Genomic DNA, 13,176 nt, shown 5'->3' with positions numbered 1-13,176 from the left:
GTGTGTTAGTGCAAACTACAAGAGAATATATGATTGTGTGAATATGTTTAAGCTGTATGGGTGTATATGCTGTGGCAATGCTGTGTCTATATTTGTTTATATATTATATGTGTTCTTATGTTGTGTATGTACTAAATGTGTTTGTTTATATGGTGAGTATATGCTATGTGTTTCTGTATGTTATAAGCCTGGTGAATATATTTTGTGTATATACTGTATGTTTGTCTATTTGAGGAGTATATAGTGTGATGTGTTGTAGTATGTATATATGACTGAATAAGACTGTAAGGCAGCAGTGCAATAATGCCTTCGCATTGCTGGCGCTGGGCACTTAGACAGCCCCCACTTGCCGGGATGGATCAGGAAAAAGGTAAAAACATTGTTTTTGTTAAACAAAGAGGTTTTCTAAAAATGCTGACATAAAGGGGGCATGTATGTAAGTATAAAGGGAATCAGGGGAGTCCGTTGGTGGTCGTATACTGAGTGGAGTCCGCTGCTGGTCGTATACTGAGTGGAGTCCGCTGCTGGTCGTATACTGAGTGGAGTCCGCTGGTGGTCGTATACTGAGTGGAGTCCGCTGGTGGTCGTATACTGAGTGGAGTCCGCTGGTGGTCGTATACTGAGTGGAGTCCGCTGGTGGTCGTATACTGAGTGGAGTCCGCTGGTGGTCGTATACTGAGTGGAGTCCGCTGGTGGTCGTATACTGAGTGGAGTCCGCTGGTGGTCGTATACTGAGTGGAGTCCGCTGGTGGTCGTATACTGAGTGGAGTCCGCTGGTGGTCGTATACTGAGTGGAGTCCGCTGGTGGTCGTATACTGAGTGGAGTCCGCTGGTGGTCGTATACTGAGTGGAGCCCGCTGCTGGTCGTATACTGAGTGGAGCCGCTGCTGGTCACTTTAATGAGTGTAGGCATATGTCAGTGTAGTATATATGTGTATTTTCAAGTGTAATGTGCAGCGCGTTTTTAGGTATATGGGGGCCCCGACCCAAAGTTCGCATCGGGGCCCACTGGAGTCTTGTTAAGCCTATGGGTGCTCTAAATTAAAGTGTTTGATACTGCCTGTCGAAATTACTGAGGCAGTGATCTTTATTAACCATCATATCTATAGGTGATATTATGGACACTGAATAAAAGAGTTTTCTCCTGCCAGGTGGAATTAACCCAAGGGTTAATGCAGACATGTGGTAAGCAGGAGAAGTCTGTTTGGTCTATGTTGGACTAGCTAACATGGACACATTGGTAATGTCCGTACTGGGCCTGCTTATTATGGAGTAGGGGTAGGCTGGTAGTGGGACTCCTACTCCATCCGGGCTTCGGTCCTGGGTTTCTGTAGAGCCCACAGGTGCGGGTCACAGACATCGTTAGAGCCTGACTTAGTCTGCAGGCCAGAAGAAGTAGGGGAGGCACTACCTGGAGAGCTGAAGGCTAAGACTGAGTTCACACAGCAAAGGTAACTGAGTGCCTCCTGTACTACTGCCGGCCAAGAGCATGTGCCAGGCAGCCTGGTACCCGTATAGCTAGGATCTGAAATTGTATTAGGCAGCGCCTAGCTGGGCAGGATTTATTTTTGTGTTGCTTTATATGTGCCAAAACCAAGGCTGAATTTCTGTTGTTTTCTAAAGTGTGAATAAAACACTTTATTTGGACTTTAACCCTGCATGTGTCCCTGCTTCCTGCACTACTACTACCAGGCATCAACCTGAGCAATTCCCCACACCACCATCGTGGTCCAGCAATCCCAGCAGATTGCCATGCAAGGCCAGCAACTTGAACAACTCCCCACCACCCTGCAGCAATTGTTGGCTACCCAGCACCAGCTTCCAGTACATACGGTACCTCCCATTACTACGGCTGCATTGTCTACTGCTGCGTCTACAGGCTGCGTCTTACCATGCCCTCCAAGTATGCCAGAGGCCAAGTTATGCAGGGGCTTCATTACCCAGTGCTCCTTACATATTGAACTGATGCTTCACAGTTAGCCACTGAACAGGTTAAGGTGGCTTTCGTGATCAGCCTTCTTTCCAGTGAAGACCTGGCGTGGGCTGCCCCCCACTTGGACAGGAACGATCTGGTCACAGCTACTCTCATCGCGTTCCTCGCTGAATTCTGGTCTGTTTTTGAGGAAGCTGCCCGGGCGTCTTCTGCTGAGACCACACTGCTCAACTTGCGTCAAGGAGACTCATCTGTCGGTGACTATGCAGTTCAGTTCCGTACCCTGGCTTCTGATGACACAAGCCACTACCTGGGACCGGAGTCTAAGTGGCACCCGGTTTTCACTAGAGCCCGCTGCAAAGCGGGTTGGACTTGCTGCGGAGTGGTACCACCAGGTTGTTCCACAGACATGACTTGTCCACAGTGACAGCCAAGGTCGAGGTACAGAAACAGCAGGCAATAGCCTCATAGTTGGGGACAGGCAGGAGGTCAGGACGGGCAGCACAGGATCGGAGTCGGAGACATAGCAACAGGTCAGGGCAGGCGGCAAAGGAGCGAAGTCAGAAACGGAACCAGCGGGAATTCAGAGAAAGAGCACAAGGCAACACAGCTTTCTCTGAGGCTCTAGACACGAAGATCTGGTGAGGGTCACAGGAAGATGCAGGGTTATATAGTTGTTAGTAGAACCGCCTCTCCTCTAGGCGTAGAAGATGCCCCCTTGTCCTGGTCACAGGCCTAGGTATAAAAAGATCATTGGAGAGATCCTTGTAATGCCATTCAGGTATTTGTACATTGTAATGAGGTCTCCCCTCAGTCGTCTTATTTCTAAACTGAATAATCCCAAATTTTGTACTCTGTCATCGTATTCTAATCCCCCCATTCCCCTAATAATCCTGGCTGCTCTCCTCTGCACCCGTTCTACTATGCCCTTTGTATACACTGGTGCCAAAAACTGTACACAATATTCAATATGTGTGGTCTGACCAGTGATTTGTATAAGGGCAAAACTATGTCTTTATTATGAGAATCTAGAATCTATTCCTCTCTTGATACATCCCATAATTGTATTTGCTTTAGCAGCAGCGGCCTGGCTCTGGTCACCATCCGAAGTCTAATGGACAAGTTGAGAGGGTTAATCTCTCTGCCATTTTGTCTCCACCCGACAGGATGACTGGTCCACCCTGTTGCACTGGGCAGAGTTTTCTTATAATTCTTTGGATTCTGAACCTGCCGGCTCCGCCACCTTCTTCATTGTCTATGGACAGCATCCACATTCCCCTCTTCCTCTGTCTGTGCCTTCCAAAGTTCCTGCCGTGGAAGGGTTGGTCCGAGAACTTCAGTCCGTTGGGGAGCAGACTTGTGTTTCCTTACTTCGGGCGTCTGCCCGAAACAAAACCCAGGCAAACAAAAAGCACAGGCTCCCTCCCATCTTCTCTCCAGGGGATAAAGTGTTTCTGTCATCCAGGTATATTCAGCTGAAGATTCCCAGCTACAAGCTCGGTAATCATTTCCTGAGTCCATTTGAGGTACTCAAGCACATTTATCCTGTGGCTCACGATTCTGTGCTTCGCCTTGGCCACCACCACAGACAAAGTCGGGAATGTGGAATGACCCGATGGTAACACGCCACAATAAGTCCATCCCGCTTTGCGGTAGGCTCTGGTGAAGACCGCGTGCCACATAGACTCCGCTCCCAGGTGTTGACTTACGTCATCGTCCGCGGTGACACATACACTGAAGTACAAAAAAGTTGTTAGCATCAGAAGATGGCGGAAAATTTTTTTTTTGTACACAAGGTTGTAATTTTTTTAAAATATACAATAAAACCTGTATAAACCTGTAGTAGTATCCCTGTGTTTGTACTGAGCCAAAGTATAAAGTAGAGGTGTTTTTTGGAGCACACTGTGAAAGTCATAATAACTGAGACCACAAGAAAATGGTGAAAATGCGTATTTTCTGCTGATTTGGATTTTTTTCCCGCTTCCCAGTACAAGGTATGGAATATTATATACCGTCACTGTGAAGAGCAATTTGTTACACAAAAATAAGCCCTCATACAGCTCTGTACAAGGAAAAATGGATGAAAAAAGGCAGTGTCCTTAAGTACATTTCTGCAAGAAAAACTGAAATATCACATTTAACTCATGCTTTTCAATTCTTTCTGATCCCCATTCAGATGGTTCAATTTAACTGATTGGACTTAGGAAAGGCACAAAACTATATAAGACCTCACAGTGCATATCAGAACACATGAGAAGCACAGATGTGGCCAATGTTACAAAAGAATTTCTGCAGCACTCAAGATTCCTAAGAGCGCAGTAGCTTCCATAATCCTTAAATATAAGAAGTTTGGGAAGTCCACATCTCTTACATGACCTGTCTATCCAGCCAAACTAAGCAATTGTTGGAGAAGAGAGGAGAGGTAAAGAAGAACCCCAAGATCACTGTGGCTGAGCTTCAAACATGCTGTAGGGAGATGAGGGAAAGTTCCACAAAGTCAACCATCGCTAAAGCCCTCCACCAGTTGGGGCTTTATGGCAGAGTCTGCCAACTGAAGCCTCTCCTGAGTGCAAGACATATTCAGGACTCCCAGACTATGTGAAATAATTTTCTAATCTGATGAGAGGAAGATTGAACTTTTTAGTGTTAATTCTAAGTGGTATGTGTGGATAAAACCAGGCACTGCTAATCACCTTCCAAATACAATCCCAACTAGGGTTGCGAATGTCTCTGTAATGAACCTATCCAGCAACAATGCAACCACAACCAGGCAGCAGCTATTAGGAACCTAACTAACGGTCCCTGAGTGACCCTACAATGTGACAGGAAAGTTTTACTTCGTCTGGCAGCTGCTGGATGGTGGAGCGGACAGGTAACAGGAATTTGAATATTGATCAGTGTTCACATAGGTACACAGAAAACCAACACAAGTCTGAGACAGGGAGATATACGACACTGAGGGACAAACAACATATACAGACAGACAAGCACGGTCGGACAAAACCAGATCAGAACCAAGATGGCAGAGGGTAGAAAATCAGATAGCAAATAGAATGGCCGGGAGGAAAAGCAGAAGTGCCCCAGGGGCACAGAATAGCAAACAAGACGATAGCAAGATAAGACTGAATAACCAACAAGGTCTGATGGGAAGTGGCAGATATATCAGGCAGTTTCTGGACACGCCTCCAGCAACAGACTGGAGTAGCTGTCTATCAGGCTAGTGAACCTTTGCTGGACTTGGCTGCACTGCAGAGAACAGGGTGTTGCTCAATAAATACAAACACTGAGAAACTTAAGCCACAGTTCATACACAAGAAACACACACAAATTAACACAGCCTGCTGATAGAGGGACGTTTTAGCACACACTTTACAGAATCGAAACCTTGGTACTTGTTCAATACTGTTCCTGTTCAATACTGTGTTCAATATTGAATGACTTGTGTCATGAACTATCTAGCAGGGCTTCTCTAAATTATTTAATGTTATTCAATTAAATATTTTTACTTACATTTACAGTGCCTCTATCCACTAGACTATGGACTTACTGGTTGTCATTTGGAGGATTTTATCTAACTTAGTGCACTTGTACATACAAATGTATCTTCTCAAATATAAAATTAATTTAACAATATTAATATTACCAATTACCATGACAACCTTCACAACACATATAATAAACTAAAGCTCTCCTTGCAAAATGCTGGTTAATCATTACTGATCGCATGCATTTTAATAGGAAACGTATAGGAGATTAGGCTGAAACCCATCCCCAGATGTTTCCACCTGTTCCTGTGCAGACCACTCACCATTCAAAGAAAATTCAGCCCCAACCTCGATCGGTCCCAAAGCGGGTCTTTGATGGTGGTTACCTAGGGCTGTTCAGGTAGACTATACGTGCATCTCTTGGGGGTTATAGTTAACCTTTTTTCCACTCTGAAGAGGTGCCACTTAGACTCCGGTCCCAGGTGTCGGCTTATGTCATCATTTGCGGTGGTCCAGTGTGTCCACTACCCCTGGTGCCTGACAGGGAAGACTTATGCACTATGCATCATCCTGGAATTGTTTTGAATGGCTATCAAATCAATTCTCCCTCAAATCAATTCCTACTCCCCAAAAATATTTTGTTGCCCAAGCCTCATCTTTCTCTTGTCCAGAGATCTGGTCCCAGCTGCAGTTTCCTCTGCAAATGGAGCAAAACAGAGAAGTTCTCTAGAAAAACCGGACTGGGGATTTTATTTACTACTTTTCCTAGTGAAGAAACCCAGTGCCCCTCTTCAACTGATGACAACTCTAAGGCATCTGAATCAATTCATTTATTGCTGATTCAAAATGGAATTGGCGAGTTCAGCCACCCCCATAATTAACAAAGGTTGAGGTCTGAACAGTAGACTTGAAAGATGCCTACTATTATGTACCTATACATCCCTCAAAATCCTGAGAATGGTCATTCCTTCCACCAGTTTTCCTCTTTGCCATTTGGTATATGCTCTGCTCCCCGGATCTTCTCAAAGATCATGATAGATGGAGTTGCTTCCCTAAGAAGACAGGATAGAACTATAATCCCATATCTCTATGATCTTCTGATGTAGATCTAAAAACAGACTTACTTTTCTCCTTACACTGTACTATAAAGATCCCAGAAAATCTAGGCTGGTTGCTAAATTTTGACAAATCAGATTTAGCTCCAGACACACAGAAGAAATTCTTGGGGGTATTAATGGACAAATGTATTGCTTTTCACAGAGAAGGATGATCGATGTGATCAAACATCCAGGCTTTTGTCGAGAAAAATCAGATGTCTATCCGGGAGTCCATGAAACTCCTAGGCAAGCTGACTACATGTATTCAATCCATGGCCTGGGCCCAAAGTTATTCCATGATTCTTCAGAAGTGGATTCTTTCTTCATGGGACAAGAGCCTGTGTCACCTGAATACAAGAATATGAAATCCATTTCAGGTATAAACATTCCTTCAGTGGATGAGAACAGAAAATCTCCTGAAAGGAGACAGACAGACCCAAGCCAAATTGGTTGGGGTGCCAAATTCCTTGATCAACTTGTAGAAAGTTCTTGGGGGAAGGAGATGCAGAAGAGTTCATCAAATTTCAGCGATGCCTACTACTTACCTTCCAACAAGACAATGACCCTAAGTACACAGTATCAACTTAAGAACAACTCTTGAACGGCCCAGCCCGAGCTATAACCTAAACACAATCTAGCATCTCTGAGGAAACTTTAAAATGGCTCATCCAACCGGAGGGAACTAGAGTGGATGTGCAAGGAAGAATGACAGAGAATCCACAAATCCAGGTGTGAAAAACTTGTATCATTCCCAAGAAGACTCATGGCTATACTTGCTCAAACGGGTGCTTCTACTCAACACTGAGCAAAGGTTCTAAATACTTATGATCAAGTGATAATACAGTTTTTCTTGTTTAAAAAATGTGCTAAAATATCTACATTTCTGTTTTTTCTGTCTAAATGGGGTGCAGAGTGTGCATTAATGAGCAAAAAAAACCTTTTTGATCTTACCAATTGGCTGCAATGCAACAAAGGGTGAAAAATTTTGAGGGGTCTGAGCCTACTGTATATTCTGATGTCATGGTCTATGTCTTTTCATTTAAGTTTTAGTTTCAATAGTTTTTATTTTATTTTTTTCATTTAGAAAGGGTCCTGGCCCGTTGCTTACTACTCTGCTAGACTAGATCCAATGCCAAATGAGGAGTCTCCAACAAAGCAAGTGATATAGTCTTACATGACCCAATCCCCAATCACAGTCTATACCCCTCATGACCTACACAGCACTCTCACTCAAGTACAGCCAAAACACCTCAGCATGGCCTCCTGTGTGCCCTGCTCAATCCCTTTAACATTATTCTAAAAAGGTGCGCCACTCTAAGCCCTGCTACACTCCTTCTGGCTATGCAGATTTCAGAAGGGGGAAGAAAGGGCCAGGCCGTGACATGTTTTTAAACAGCCTCTCAAAACAAGATTTTTTGATGCAGAGCATGACCATGATTGTTTGTGCCTCATGCATCAGGAAACTGCTGGCTTTTCTCATGTATATGACACAGAGTTGCTAAACCCACAAAGTTCTTTGTAGATTTCTCCAGGTCCATGGGAGAAGATGGATGGTTCCACACTGGATATGCAGTAGTCAATGGTACACTTGAGGGAGGAAAAGCAGAACCACTTCCTCCTCACCTATCAGAGCAGGAGGCTGAATTGATAGAGCGCATTGAAGTGTTACAGATGGCAGAAAGTAAATGGGTTAACATCTACACCGATTCCAGGTATTCCTTTGGGGCAGCACATGACTATTGTCCCATATGGCAGATTAGAGACGTCCTCACCTCTGCAGGGACTCCCATTAAGCATGGCCATCTCATCAGAAAAATCATGAACTCACTTTTACTGCCACCAGAGGTGTGGATAGTAAAAGTAAATGCACACACAGCAGTGCTGAGAAGACCTAAGCCACAATATCTGGTGGTACCCAAAGACAGACTTCAGCCAAAAGTTTGGGTTTGGAGTTTGGCTCACCTGAAAAAGCTGGCTGATGATCAGCCCATAAGTTTTAAGGCCCCAGCATCTATAACTATTCCCAAACAGGATAGATGATCCTGTTGTATAAGAGGTGGTGGTCAACATTACAGGTAGGAGAGTGCTAGGGAGAGGCTGCAGCTGGAGATTGGGACAGTCAGACAGGAACTTAGATTTAATAATTGCCCTTTTCAGGGCAGATAGATAGGAGAGGAGGCTGCTATATTGAAGAACAGATATATATTTAAAAAATTTTTTTAGAGGTAGTGACAATAACTGCATGTTTGTACCCATTGCATCTTCTAGCAAAGTGTTTTATCACGTAGTGACAGTAAGTGTGTGTGTACTGTATACACGTAGCACCTTATAGCACAGTAACAGTAACTGTTTATGTATACCCATAGCATCTTATAGAGCAGTGACAGTAAGTAACTGTGTGTGTATACTTATAGCATCTTATAGCACAGTGACAGTATGTGTGTATACACATAGCATCTCATAGCACAGTGACAGTAAGTAACTGTGTGTGTGTATACCGACACTGTTTTATAGCACAGTGACAGTAACTGTGTGTGTGTAATCCTAGCATCTCATAGCACAGTGACAGTAACTGTGTGTGCATACACATAATGGGGGTCATTTACTAAGAGCCCGATTCGCGTTTTCCCGACGTGTTACCCGAATATTTCCGATTTGCGCCGATTTCCCCTGAATTGCCCCGGGATTTTGGCGCACGCGATCGGATTGTGGCGCATCGGCGCCGGCATGCACGCAACGGAAATCGGGGGGCGTGGCCGAACGAAAACCAAAAAAAATGTGTTGCGAATATTGCACTTACCTTCACTCAGCCCGGCTCGGTGTATTCCAGTGCGTTCCGATGGTCTTCAGCTCAGCAGCGCCACCTGGTGGACAGCGGAGGAACTGCCTTAATAAATCCCGGCCGGACCCGAATCCAGCGCAGAGAACGCGTCGCTGGATCGCGAATGGACCGGGTAAGTAAATCTGCCCCAATGTCTTATAGCTCATTGACAATAACTGTGTGTGTATACCTGTAGCATGTTATAGCACAGTGACAGTAACTGTGTGTATACCCACAACGTCTTATAGTCCAATGCCAATAACTGTGTGTGCATACCCATTACGTCTTATTGCGCAGTGACAATAACCGTGTGTGTATACCCATACGATATTATAGCACAGTGAGAGTAACTGGGCCTTAGTGTTATAGTGTTTTATAGCGTAGTTACAATAGCTGCACTTGTCTACGGATACCATCTTATAATGATAAGAATTGTGAGTGTGTAAAAATGAAGAAAGCTGCAAATGTGGGACTGGTGGTGGTGATGGAGCTGGTGCTGAAGGGACTGGATATGTTACATCTGTGCCTGCTACACACAGGTTCCAGGTAGCCAACAGAAGATGTGAAGGGTGCAAAGCCCATAGTCATGATGTGGCCTGCTACAACTGACTGTGCCCAGGGACTTGCCCAAGGAAAAGCCTGCCCAGAGGATCTCCATGGCTAGCATTTTATTCAAACAATGTGCAGAATACAAAGCACGTGTTATTTGAACACTGTGCCGCCAGTGTGTGAAGCGAGGGTAAAGTCTGAACAATTTCAGTACCACTTGTATAATCAGGTTCTTGCAAACCAAACATGAGTTGGAGTGGATAAGATATCAAACCACTATGAAAACACCCGAGACTGCTGTCTTGGTTGTCTCAGTCTCTATCACCACCTCCCAAATGACAAGGCCGTGTGTCTCTCTGGAAAGGGAGTCTGTGACACTACCTACAATAGCACAATCACCAAGCCTTTCCACCTCATCTCAGGGAAGCGTTTTCAGTTACTGGACATTTAAATGCTCCCTTTCAGACTGGTTGTGATGGAAAGTTTTAAGAATCTTATGGTGGGAGCTGTGCAACAATACCCCATTCCCAACTGCCACTACATTCCGAAGCAGAACATCCCTGGCTTGCACCAAGAGGTTATTGGGAAAATAAACTGTGCACCGTGCACTAGAACGCCCTTTAGGTGCAGAATGTTGAGGCAGGGCACAGGCATAGTGCAGCCGAGACAATACTGGCGCAGGCACTTCATAAATACATGTGCAAGCAGTTTGCATGTTCTTATCAGTGCAAGGTCAGACAGAAAACTGGCGCAAACACTTTAATAAATATGGGGCAGAAACTCTAGAAAGACCTGGTGTTATTTTCACACATTTCATTTGTGTAAACGATATAAGCAGTCTTGGCACAAGAAATGCACCAACCTGTGTTTTTTGCTCAGTCAGTTTTTATGGTAGGAATCAGTGACTGTATCCAGTTTCCACTTTTTTAACATCCCAGTCCTGGGCTGCTGCTTCATACTGTGTTGACTATTCACCCTCCTGAAAATGGTAAATCCCAGTGTCAATGATAACTTGTTTGTTACCCTCTGAATCAAACATATGGTAATGACAATGTAACTTGTAGAACTGCAATAAGTCAATGTTTCATTAATCAGCAGAAATAAGACACAAGGAGTGGGCACAGCAGTTGCTGTGAACAGAAAGCCCAACCTCAAAATTCATCACGCCAGCAATTTCCCATTGGTTCACCTGGTAACAGAAAGTGAGCCACTGCTGGATGAATCAGAAGAAATGGACTTGTGACATGCAAAACCAAACCCTGGAAGCGGAACAGGGATGATCTATTGTTTTCTAGTAAAGTCTTATTATGTAGCAGCTGGTTGCTATATAGTGCTGAGAGAGACAGCTGCTAGTGAACAGTAACTGACTTAACTTGCTGGTGTGAGGTAGAGTAATAAATACCTAGCAATAACCTACTACTTAACCTTTTGTGGAAACAGGAGCATCACAGGAAACAAATTCTATTATTTTTCTGCAGTGTTTTCAAATTAAACTTCTTTTTCTATTTTCTGATATTCTTCAAAATTTTACGGCCAAAATAAAATAATTTTTGGAAATATCATGCAGGATTCTGTTTTAAAGTGATGAGTGCACAGCCAAGTACACTGATATAGTGCTGTGTCTCCCCTCTGGCAGGATTCACTCTTATTTTAGCTTCTTATGCCCTGGTCTCTACCAAAATAAAAATGTTAACTATGCAAATGAGCCTGAGGGACTCCGTACTCCATAGGTATTAATGGAACCTGGAGCCCCTCAGGATCATTTGTATAATTTTTGAAGCGTTTTTTTCTTAATAACAAGGGCATAGGAAGCTTTATTTCACAGGTGACCCTGTGACCCATATCCCAGGTTGCAGGCGCACCCATGTGCCTTCCTGTGCCCCCGAAGCCTGCCTGCGCAATCACTCACCTCTCCCTGCTACAGCGGCAGTCTCCGCGGCCCAGCGCACCGATAATTGGCGATAGCTGGCCGCCTACCCGGATAAATTACTGCCCCTTCCTGGGGGAAAGCTATGTTCCTTGCCCTTTGTGATGATCCTGATTTCCCGTTGTGACCTCAATTCTGTTCCTGACTTTGCTCCTATGCTGCCTGTCCTGATCTACCGCTATATCCCTGACTCCGATCCTGCCTGTCTCGATCTTTTGCCTGTCCCTGACAACGCTTCTGCCTCACGATTTTGTTCTACACCTTGGCCACCACCGCGGATCAAGTTGCGCCTGTTGAGCAACCTGGTGGTACCACGCCACAGCAAGTCTAACCCGCTTTGTGGCGGGCCCTGGTGAAAACCGGGGGGCCACTTAGATTCTGCTCCAGGGTGTTGGCTTACTTCAGCATCCGCAGTGGTCCAGTGGGTCCACTACCCCTGGTGCCTGACACTGTAAAAAAAAAGCATATCTTGGCAGAGGGGGTATACACCAGTATGTAAATGCACCTGGTTTACAATACTTGATACTGGTTGTAGATGTCCTTTAACCCCTTAAGGAGGCCGGGTTTTTTGCTCATTTCTTGCTCTCCACCTTCAAAAATCCATAACTTTTTCATTTTTCCGTGTAGAGAGCTGTGTGAAAGCTTATTTTGTGCGTAACAAATTTTACCTTCCTATGATGTTACTTATTATTCCCTGCCATGTACTGGGAAGCAGGAAAAAATTCCAAATGTGGAAAAATGGGTCCGTTTTTACGACTTTCACTCTTCGCTCCAAATAACACCTCTACTTTATTCTTTCGTTTGGTATTATCGTGGGGATACCACATTTATACAGGTTTTATTGCGTTTAAATATATTTTCAAAAATTAAACGAATGTGTACGGAAAAAAATTTCGGCTTCTTCTGACGCTAATAACTTTTTCATACTTTGGTGTACGGAGCTGTGTAAGGTGTCATTTTTTGCGAAATGAGCCGACGTTTTCATTGCTACCATTTTGAGGCCTCTGCGATATTTTGATCACTTTTCATTACGTGGCTATACCCAATGTGTTTGTGATTTTGACTCTTTATTATATTTTATATGGGTTCTAGGGAAAGGGGGTGATTTGAACTTTTAATATTTTATTAATTTTTTACATTTTTTAAACTTTTTTTTCTTTTCACTATTTCTTAGACCATGTAGGGTACATTAACCCTAGATGGTCAGATCGTTCTTACCATATACTGCAATACAACTGTATCGCAGTATATGGTATTTCTGCACACTATACATTACAATGAGCCACTGGCTCATTGTAATGAATAGGCAGAGGCCATTCAGCCTTCGAGTCAAACGAAGACCCGAGGCTGTCAAGGCACCGACC

This window comes from Engystomops pustulosus, chromosome 3 (genome assembly GCF_040894005.1).
Source record: "Engystomops pustulosus chromosome 3, aEngPut4.maternal, whole genome shotgun sequence".
Lineage (NCBI taxonomy): Eukaryota > Metazoa > Chordata > Amphibia > Anura > Leptodactylidae > Engystomops > Engystomops pustulosus.
The sequence above is the reverse complement of the archived record's forward strand: the minus strand, read 5'-3'. Positions refer to the sequence as shown.